The 11,093-nt window shown below is 42.5% G+C and overlaps 1 long non-coding RNA gene and 1 pseudogene across 1 annotated transcript; one reads left to right on the top strand and one right to left on the bottom strand.

Annotated features, from left to right (window-relative positions):
- Positions 1-5,020: 5,020 nt before the first annotated feature.
- LOC134810166 (uncharacterized) lies at positions 5,021-8,810 on the bottom strand. Its single transcript, XR_010157536.1, has 3 exons — positions 8,549-8,810; positions 7,837-8,035; positions 5,021-6,621 (listed from the first exon to the last, which is right to left on the bottom strand). It is a non-coding gene; the product is annotated as an uncharacterized LOC134810166 (long non-coding RNA).
- A 136-nt stretch (positions 8,811-8,946) lies between these two features.
- Positions 8,947-9,765, top strand: LOC134810165 (N-alpha-acetyltransferase 40-like; annotated as a pseudogene).
- The last annotated feature ends 1,328 nt before the right edge of the window (positions 9,766-11,093 follow it).

Below are 11,093 nucleotides of genomic sequence, written 5' to 3' on the forward strand. Positions count from 1 at the left end.
AGAGAGATAGAGACAGAGGGAGAGAGAGAGAAAGAGAGACAGACACAGACAGAGAGAGAGAGTGAGCAATCGTGAAGATTGCAGTTATGCTGCCACAAGCCAAGGAACTACCAGAAGCTAGGAGAGGTGCCTGCAACAGATCCTGCTGTAGCACCTTCAGAGGGAGCATGGCTCTTCTGACACCTTGATCTTGAACTTCTAGCCTCCAGAACGGTGAGACAATAAATTGCTGTTGTTTATATGCTCCGTTTGTGCTACTTTGTTACAGCAGCTATAGGAACTAACACAGGGTATAATGAATTGACAACTCTGGGCATAGTTCCCAGGGGCTTGGTTGCAATGGCTGGGCTCCCTGAGTCACCCCCAAGTCTCTCACTGCCAGGAATCCCAGAATTTGGACCTTAGAGAGATCCCCCAGTTTCCCATGTTGGCTTTTTCTGAACTCATTCAGGGCAGACGGGTTGCTTGCCTAACCATCTAGTTTCTCCTGGTAAGAGAGCAAAGGAAAGATTTTTCTTTTATAGTGAAAGATCCCATCCAGGTTCCACTCAGGTCCACTTAGTCAAATAAAGGATTCAAACTTGCTTAGTTCTGACGGGTTCATGTTTGGTGAGTTCTGATTGGTCAACACTTGCTGAGTTCTGATTGGTTGACATAGGTCACAGCCTATTGGTTGGCTCAGGCAGCACAAACATGAACAGGCAGCTATGGAAGCCCCTAAGTTAAGCAGACATGCAGGTTTTCCAGCTTAAGCGAAGCTCCCTGAAATCAGATCCTGCTTGGGCGTCTACAGCCTGAAAGGCAGACCCTCTTGTGTATGTGAAACGTGATGGTCTGCTGCTGGGCTTCTAGGTGCCCAGCTTCTGCCCAACTTCCACATGTGCCCACCCGCACTCTGTGCCCATGCCTCCCCATCAGACTTGTACACTGACCCCTTCGGAAATGAGCGCCTGGCCTGCCCTTATGGACATTGCTTGGATCACTTGTTGCCCTGTTCTGGCCCAGCAGTGTCACTTCTGCCAGGCCCCAACTTGGAGCTTCCTGAGCTCTGATTTCATTGCTGAGCAACCTGTAACAGTTCCCTCGGGAGTTCACAGAAAACAATTATGACCTCACATAAATAAAATATTCTGCTTAATAATAAACTGGATCTTTTAATTGTTAAAAATGTTCATTGTAGAAAAATCAGAGGAGAAAAAAGAAACAAAACTAATGACTTATAATCACATTACTTGGAGACACTGTTACTATTTTGGTTTATGTTCTTTTGGACTTTTTTCTCATTTCATTTATTGTTTAGTTACTTGATTTTTATTTTATCAAAGTAATGTCAGCACAGAATTATAAAAACTAAAATAGTTCTAACAGGCTTTTGTAAAATGCAGTGTTTCCATCTCTACCTTCCCCACTCTCTCCACATTTCCACTCTAAGGACAAGCACTTTCAATTCTTTTATCTGTCTCTCTGGCCCTTACACATCTAATTATTTCCAAAATTTAGACATTATCTACTGACTTCCTATTGTAGCAAATGAAGATTTAGCTTTCTTACAATGTCCCCATCTCCGAATACCTTTCTCTATCCTCCCAACATAGTCCTTCCAAATTGTTGGAGGCAATATTCAGAATATTAATATACATATACAAATAATCTTCACAGCTGAAGTTTGGAGTGTGACATTTCCTTCTTTTCGTTTCTCTTCCTGAAAGTAACAATGGCCCATGCCTTTATTTAGTTAGTTTTGTTTGTGCTCATTGCTTGTTCTTTGCACACATCTCACAGCCCACAGTGTAAGTTTCCTCGAGCTGACTTGCATCAGGGAATCCATCAATCCCATTTTTCTTGCCTGAAGGCACTCCCTTGGAAGCTTCCATTCTCCTCCCTGTGCCACTTGCTTCCTGGGATCCCTGGGCAGCTCTTATCGTGGGATTTCTGTTTGCTATAATTCTTGGAATTCCCCTTATCTTTGTCCTGTGCTGTATTTGTTTTTCTGGATCTCATGCCTTTCTTTCTTGTTGTACAGGTAATGTCGTCATGAACATTAATGTGTATGTCTTTTGGTGTACATGTGTGTGCATTTCTGTTGGGTGGCTATATAGAAAGGGGATTTCTGGGTCTTAGGGGATAGGTTTTTCCAGTTTTAGTTGATACTGCCAGTTTTCCAAAGTAACTGCACCAATTTATGCTCCTACTGGCAGTTTCATTGGCCCCCACATCCTCACCAGTAATTGATATTGTTGGTTTTAAAATATGAGCCATTCTAATTGGGTGCATACTGGTATTTCATTGTGATTTTAATTTGCACCTCTTGATGACTTATGATAATAAATGTTACTAGTCATTTGTATATCTTATTCAGAAAGTGCCTATTTAAGTTTCTGTCCATTTTTCTATTGGCTTATCTGTCATTTTCTTACTAATAATTATTTTTTCTAGATAAAAATTTTTTAATCAGATACATCATTGTAAATATTTTTCTGCCTTTTGATGACATGCTTTTCCACAATGTACACAAATTCTTCACTTTTCCAATTCATTAATCTTTTCCTTTAGGGATGATTTTTAAAAATGTCTTATTTAATGTCTTTGTGTACTCAAGAGTCATGAAGATATCTCCTTATTTTATTTTTAAGAAGCTATATTTGTGTTACCTCTCAGATTTAGATTTACCCAGATTTTAAAAAATTCTCCCTGGGCCTGATTTTGTGTATGGTGTGCGGTAGTGGCCCAGGTTAATCTTTTTCCATAAATATATGCAATATTAAAGAGTTTGTATTTGATTGGCATTACTTCTTCCTAATTAGTCTGGAAGACTTCACTGAGGAATTTTCTGGAGTTTTCATTTCATTGTATTCTGCCATTGTTGGACATAGTATTCTGTATGTGCCCATCTGGTCATGTTGATTGTGTTGTTTAAAGCCTCTACATTTTTACTGATTTTATTTTTGTCTGCATGTTCTACTAGTTTCAGAGACTGTGTCAAAATATCCTACTTTTTTATTAGTTTTATTTATTTCATTTTTAGTTTCATCAATTTGCATTTGTGTATTTTTTTTTGGTTTCACCAATTTCTTCTTTATATATTTTGAAGCTATGTTATTAGATGCATATGATTTAGAATTGGTAGACGTGATATCTTCATGGTGATCTGAGCACTTCTTCATTATATTATGATCCTCCTCACTTCTTGTGGTGTTTCTTGCTTTAAAGTTGACTTTGACTGTAACATAACTACAAGGCACTCTTGAAAACAGTATGTAGTTCTTTTAACTTTTAATCTAATCTGATTATTTTAATCTTTTAACTGAAATATTTAACCCAATACAGATATATTCAGATTTATATCTGCCATCTAATATTTCCTTTGTATTTGACTCAGCTGTTCTGTTTTTTTCTTGCTTTCTTTTAAGTGAATTGATTTTTTAAATACTATTTTCTGTTATACATCTTCTTTTAGAAGTTATGCTAGAAGTTACAGTAAACATTCATGACTAACTACAGTTGAGTATATTTTCAACTTCCCTGATAATGCTGGAACTTTGGTATATTTTAACTCCACTTATTTTTTTCCTCTCCAATGACTTTTCTTGCCTTGAATTTTTAATTCTAGATAAATGTTATAGACTAAATTGCATCCCCTCAAAATTCATATTTGAAGCCCTGACCCACAATGTGGCTGTATTTTGAGAAAGGGCCTTTGAAAAGGTTATTAAGGTTAAGTAAGGTCATGATGGCGGAGCCCTAATCCAATAGAATTGGTGTATAACCTTATAAGAAGAGCAAGAGGAACCAGGGATGTGCACATGCAGAGTAAAGAACATGTGAGAGCTCAATGAGAAGACAGTCCTCTGCAAGCCAGGTAGAGAGGGCTCAGAAGAAACCAACCCCATGACCCCTTAATCTTGGACTTCCGCCTCCAGAACTGTGGGAAAATAGAAGATATCTCATTATGTATATGCAAATATTCCAAAATCCAAAAAAACAAATCCCAAATATGGACCAAAACACTTCTGATCCCAAGCATATTGAAAAAGAAATACTCAACCTGTATTTGAAACTTCGAAGACATAATTACTCTTGTTTTGTAGGGTCAATATTCATTTGTATTTTAAATACATATACACTATTCGGTGCTCCTCATTCCTACCTGCATTTTTTCATTTCTGTCTGATACCATTTTTCTGAAGAATTCCCTTCAGTGTTTTTTTCAGTACAGGCCAGCAGGTGATTGTTTATTTTGCTTTATTTTTAAAGGATATTTTTTGTTGAGTTTGGAATTGTAACTTGGCAAATATTGTCTTTTAAAATACTTTAAAGATATTCCTTTGGAATATTTTAGAGAAACTATCCAAATATTTTGGAAAAACTATTCCAAATATCTTTTCCTGCTTCCTGCATTTCTGTTGAGAAGTAAGCTTTCAGTCTTATTGTTGGGGGTTTGAAGGTAATGTGTTTCCCGGCACCCTCTACCCCCACCCTCAGCAGTTGTTAGGATTTTTCTCTTTATTTTTGGTTGTTAGCTCTTTTATCTTGATATATTTATATGCAATTTTCTTTGACTTTATTCTGCTTGGGGTTCCCGAACTTCTTAAATCTGAGTTTTGATTTTTTTTTGTCAGTTTTGAAAATTTCTTTTCAAATCTTATTTCTGCTCATCCACTTTTTCTTCTTTTTTTGGAATTCCCTTTACACTAATTTTAGACTGTTTGTGTTTCACATATACTTTTACCTATATTTTTATTTTTTTCTTTCTCTGCTTCGATTTGGATATTTTCTATTAACCTATCTTCCAATTCAATAATCCTCTTCTCCGCTTTCAAAACCACCTATTACATTTTTAATTTTAGATGTTTTATGTCTCAGTTCTAGAACTGGCATTAGTTTTGATATGTTATACTGTCAGAAATGAAAGTGGACATTACCATCTGCTTTTACATGTCCAAATTTTTTTTACTGTTGTTTCTTCTCTTGTATTAGTCACCTCTTTTCACAATGTTACTGAATAACAACTGAAAATTTTGGTGGCTTAAGAAAACAATCATTTATTTTCTCTCAGATGTTTGCACATTAACCTGGGGTCATTTAATCCATGTTGAGCTTAGCTGGGATATGTTCTAAGCAGCAGGTTGTCCAGATCTACTCAATGTCTTTCCCATTCCAATTGGACCAGAATGCTAGCCAGTGCAGCTCTTCACATAGTGATGGTAGAAGCATAAAAGACAAGATTGTAACTGCGCAGTGGGCTCACCTTGCCTGCTGCCTAGACAGAGACAATTTATCAAGACAGGGGAATTGCAATAGAGAAAGAGTTATTCACACAGAGCCGGCTGTGTGGGAGAACGGAGTTTTATTATTACTCAAATCAGTCTCCCTGAGCATTCGGAGAGCAGAGTTTTTAAGAACAACTTGGTGGGTGTGTGGGAAGCCGGTGAGCCAGGAGTGCTGATTGGTCAAAGATGAAATCATAGGGAGTTGAAGCTGTCTTCTTGTGATGAGTCAGTTCCTGGGTAAGGGGCCACAAGATCAGATGAGCCAGTTTATTGATCTGAGTGGTGCCATCAAGTGCAGGGTCTGCAAAATATCTCAAGCATTGATCTTAGGAGCAATTTAGGGAGGGTCAGAATCTTGTAGCCTCCAGCTGCATGATTCCTAAATCACAATTTCTAATCTCGTGGCTACTGTCAGTCCTACAAAGGCAATCTAGTCCCCAGGCAAGAAGAAGGTCTGCTTTGGGAAAGGGCTGTTATCATCTTTGTTTTAAACTATAAACTAAGTTTCTCCCAAAGTTAGTTCAGCCTACACCCAGAATGAACAAGCACAGCCTGCAGGTTGGAAGAAGACGGAGTTGGCTAAGTTAGATCTGTTTCACTGTCTCAGTCATAATTTTGCAAAGGTGGTTTCATGATCAGTGATGAGTTCTAAACCTCTGGTCACATCACGTCTACCTATAACTCATTGGCCAAAGCAAGCCACATGGCTGAGTTGAAGGTCAAGGAGCAGGGAAATGTACTTCTCAAGTGTGAGGAAGTTCAGTTATATAACAAAGGGAGTGAGGAAGAACCAGCCCCTATTTCAAGTATCTCTGCTTGTTGTTCTTATCTTGTAAAATTAAAAAAAATTTTTTTTAACTACTCATTTCCTGGGATTTTGGAGGGAGGAGGAATTATATGTCCAGTCTCTCATTTTAACTCAAAATTTTACTTGTTTCTAGAGAGATTCTCATCTACTAATTTCATTATGTGATGCACTTCAAATGTCAAGTTTTATCTCTATTAGTTTTCTACTGCCGTGTAACACATCACCACAAATTTAGCATCTTAAAACAATATACATTTATAAATTCACTATTTTCATGAGTCAGGAATCTGAGCACAGCTTCTCTGGATCTTTGCACAGGGTGTTGGCCAGTATGCATTCTCGTGTGGCGCATGGTGTTCTCTTCCAAGCTCACATGCTTGCTGGAAGAATTCAGTTCCGTCATATCTTAGGACAAGGCCCAGCCTGGATACCTCTCCACTTGCAGGGGGACAACAATGAAGAGAATCCAGAATCCAGTATTTGGCCCTGTCTTTGCCCTCTGGGATATTGCAGGTGCTGAGAGGACTTCAGCAGCTGCAGGTCCTGGGGGAAAAAAATCCAACTGTAGAAATAAAACAGCAAGAGCATGGAGACAGGGAAGAGGTATCCTGGGGGTTCTCACCCAGTATGGTAAAGGGCCTTGCAGGGGGACAAACCGGACAATGGGAAACTCAGGAGAAGGTGATATTCAGAAGCCCAGACAACACAGAGGGGAAGCCTGATATTCACGATAGCTACAGTCTAATAACAGCTAACACCTAATGAGTCCTTCAGTGACAGGCATTGTATTGATAAGCACTTTCCATCCCTATGTATTTACTCCTCACAATAAGCCTAGGAGGTAGCTAGCATTACAGTCTCCATTCCCAAATGAGGAAGCTGTGGTCCAGAGAAGTGAAGTAACTTGCTCAACATCACAGAGCTCCATTAAATAAAGTTTATGGGAGGCCATTGTTTTGGACTGAATTCCTGCACTAGGTCCCAGCAGACCTACCCAAAATAGAGTTACTCATACTACGATTCCACATCACCAGACCAAATGCTAAGCTGTTTACTTGTAAAGTCTGATCTTTTGAGAAATCAGGAGAGATATGATAGCCAAATCTCACTAAGCCAACACGACTCTCTGTAAGGAAAGTAACTTTGAAATGGCAAGTCCACCTTATGTTCCTTGTTTCGGCTTTCTCCAGCCTTTTCTGCCTATGAAACCTGCCCTCTCTGCTCAGCTCAGTGGAGCTCCCTTCCATTTTGTGGGCTGAATGCTGCCTGGTTTGTGAATCACTAATAATTGTCTGTTAGATCTTTTAATCTCAGTTTGTTGAAAGTTTGTTCTTTGACACCTTGTAAGTAGGAATAAAAACCCAGAATAAAACCTAAAATGTTCTTGTCCAAATCTGGCTCATGAGCAGCACCCAGTAGGACCTATGAGCAGATGAGGTACCCCAGATAAAAGCCGTCAGGCCCCAGGGTGCCTGGCAGGGTCTCAATCACAAACAAGACAGCTTTCAGTCTTTGGGGACACGTGCTGGGCTGTGGTGGCAGCAAAGTAGGATTGTTGTTGAATAACATGGTGTTGGAAAAAAGCTTTCAAAATTCTGCTTGGGGTAGGAATTGCCTCAGAGTTTGGAAAAGCCCTGAGTTGTTAGGGGAACAAAAATGGTGTCATGAGGGAGAAGAAGGGATAAGATTAAGGTAGGAACTGACGGTTTAAATGTTCCCTGTCGTCAGGTTCTAGGTTCTAAATCGGACTTTTCTTACCCTGAGGGCTTGGGTCACTCCAGCCCCTAAGCCTAGCGTGGAGTAGAGGTAGTCAGGAGCAGCAGTTCCAATTCCGCCTTGTCGGCCGCTGATAAGGACAACAATTGCCAATGCTACTCTTGTTTAAATTGAGACACGCCCTCATGAGCTCTTCATCTCTTTAGCCAGACTCTGTTATTTTTTCTCCAATACACATTCCCTAAATAAAAAACATAAAGTGATAAAAAATTGAGGTTGAAGATTGGAACTGAGCTTCTCTGAGAATGCTCTTCCTACATTTTTATTTTACTTTTTTTTTTTTTTTTTTTTTGGTGAGACGGAGTCTGTCGCTCAGGCTGGAGTGCAGTGGCACGATCCCGGTGCAGTGGCGTGATCCTGGTTCACTGCAACCTTCACCTCCCGGGTTCAAGCGATTCTCCTACTTCCACCTCCTGAATAGCTGGGATTGCAGGTGCAGGCCACCACGCCTGGCTAATTTTTGTATTTTTAGTAGAGACGGAGTTTCACCATGTTGGTCAGGCTGGTCTCCAACTCCTGGCCTCAGGTGATCCACCCGTCTCGGCCTCCCAAAGTGCTGGGATTACAGGTGTGAACCACTGCGCCTGGCCTGAGAATGCTCTTTCTATAGAGTAGCTTGGTGTAAAGAAGAGGACTCTGGCTTCAGAAAAAAGGCAGACTGGTTTAGACCCCGGCTCTGCTCCCTGGTACTCACGAGAAACTTATGAAGCTTTGTAACTCCCTGGTCATCATTTACCTCTCCGTGAAACAGAGATAAGGATAAACTATAATAATTATATATAATTCTATAGGCTTGTAAAACAAAAAATTATAAAGTTATAAATAGAATTAAATCATAATATAATTTACAAACAAAATTATATAATAAACGTGTACATCCAGTCAGCCGTCTATATCCACAGGCCCTCTGTATCCTGCATCCGTTCATTTAACCAACGTGGCCCGCGAGGGGGCGCGAGTGGGTGCCAGGGCGCAGAGGGAAGGGGGCCGCGGAGCCCGCGAGGCACATGCGCAGTGCAGGACCCCGCCATTTTGTCTTCACCGCAGCCACGGCCGCAGGTCGCGAGTGCCTGACAGCAAATGATTGAGGGAGGAGCTGAGCGTCGCTGTCGCTGCTGTGGGGAGAAAGTCGAGCAAAGCTAAGGAGAAGAAACAGAAGTGGTTGGAGGAGCCAGCAGCCATGGATGCTGTTTGTGCCAAAGGGGACGCCATCAGCAGGCCTGGAGACCCTCTGGAGGCTTTCCTGCTGTTCAGGAAATCTGATCAAAACCGGGTTGAATGTCTCTACTGAGTGTAGGCCAGGGTCTGGACTGGAGCCAGCCACCATGGATTGGGCCTTCCACCTGACCGAAACCGATAGGCAGATCACGTATGAGTAGAGGGAGTGGGGCTGGAAGGACAGAGAGAAACGGGAGAAACGGTAATCACCCAGCCTGGTGCCTCCTCGCTTGAGAATGCATTGCCCACCTGTTGCATTTTTTCACTTCCCGTTTGATGTGGAGTGCAGGGGATGAAGTCCTGCGTGGGAAGCAAGGTGTGGTGGAAAGGCCTGGGGGAATTTCCTCCTACAGAGACTGCAGCTCATGGCCAACAGGACACAGATGATGGAGGTTATGTTAATGGTGTTCAGGCACAATCATAGCGCCTACCAATTCTTCAGAGAAGCCTGCAGTTTGAAATTGATGACTCTTCCCCCAGCATGTCTGGTTGTTGTGGGGAGGACTGCTCCTATAAGATCCTGAGCTGGAGGACCAAGTTTGGGGACAGCCAGCATGCCCATGCAGGTGGGCACTGTGGTGGCTGCTGCCACTGACCTCCTAGAGCCACTTGCAAATCAGTGTGCTCTCTTCTAAGGCCTGTCATCTCCCTTGGTCTCACCATTTGCCAGGTGCCCTCAGAGCTGTGGCCTCCTCAGCCCTGCACCTGTCGGGCTGCACCCCGAGAACACGGAACACTGCCTCCCCTCTTCTGGAAGACCAGCGTGCCAGGAGAGAATGAAGAGGAGAGGGAAAAGTGAGTGGAGGGCTGACTGTGAAGCTCATCCTCACAGTGAGGCTCCTGGGCCATGGGGTGGTGGTTCTGAAACCACTTCGCTGCAGCTCCTAGATACTCCCCTCCCCCACACATACACACTTGGGAAAATGGAATGTTTATTTTCACCTTTGTGAAAATCTTGGAGTCCTGGGTCTGTGGTTTGGAACCCCAAAGAGGAATGCATTGGGTGTAAGATCTGGGCGTAGAGAGAGGCTTCAGAGAGACTAAGGCTTTCGCAGGTGGAATGCTCTGACGGAGACTGTGGGAAGATATTTCGTGCCAAGATGCAGGGAAGTGAGGAAAGCTCTTTCCTGATATTTTTAATGAATCCATGGAGTGGACTCAGCTTGGGACCAGTAGCCGCTGGGAGGAAGGCTGGCTGTCTTCATCGCCACTCGTCATTGCCATCGCCACCGCCACTGACAGTACGAGAAAGGCTGAAAGTGTGTCCGGAATTGGTGGGTTCCTGGTCTCACTGACTTCAAGAATGAAGCCATGGACCCTCACAGTGAGTGTCACAGTTCTTAAAGGCGGCGTGTCCGGGGTTTGTTCCTTCTGATGTTCGAATGTGTTCGGAGTTTTTTCCTTCTGGTGGGTTCGTGGTCTCGCTGGCTCAGGAGTGAAGCTGCAGACCTTCGCGGTGAGTGTTACAGCTCTTAAGGCGGCGTGTCTGGAGTTGTTCGTTCCCTCCGGTGGGTTTGTGGTCTTTCTGGCTCAGGAGTGAAACTGCAGACCTTTGTGACTAGTGTTACAGCTCTTAAAGGCAGCGTGGACCCAAAGAGTGAGCAGTAGCAAGATTTATTACAAAGAGTGAAAGAACAAAGCTTCCACACTGTGGATAGGCGACCCAAGCAGGTAGCCACTGCAGGCTCGGGCAGCCTGCTTTTATTTTCTTATCTGGCCCCACCTACATCCTGCAGATTGGTCCATTTTACAGAGAGCCGATTGGTCTGTTTTACAGAGAGCTGATTGTTCCATTTTGACAGGGTGCTGATTGGTGCGTTTACAATCCCTGAGCTAGACACAAAAGTTCTCCACTTCCCCACTAGATTAGCTAGATACAGAGTGTTGATTGGTGCATTCACAAACCCTGAGCTAGACACAGAGTGCCGATTGGTGCATTCACAATCCCTTAGCTAGACATAAAGGTTCTCCAAGTCCCCACTAGACTCAGGAGCCCAGCTGGCTTCACCCAGTGGATCTTG

Source organism: Pan troglodytes, chromosome 5 (genome assembly GCF_028858775.2).
Source record: "Pan troglodytes isolate AG18354 chromosome 5, NHGRI_mPanTro3-v2.0_pri, whole genome shotgun sequence".
In the NCBI taxonomy this organism is placed as follows: Eukaryota; Metazoa; Chordata; class Mammalia; order Primates; family Hominidae; genus Pan; species Pan troglodytes.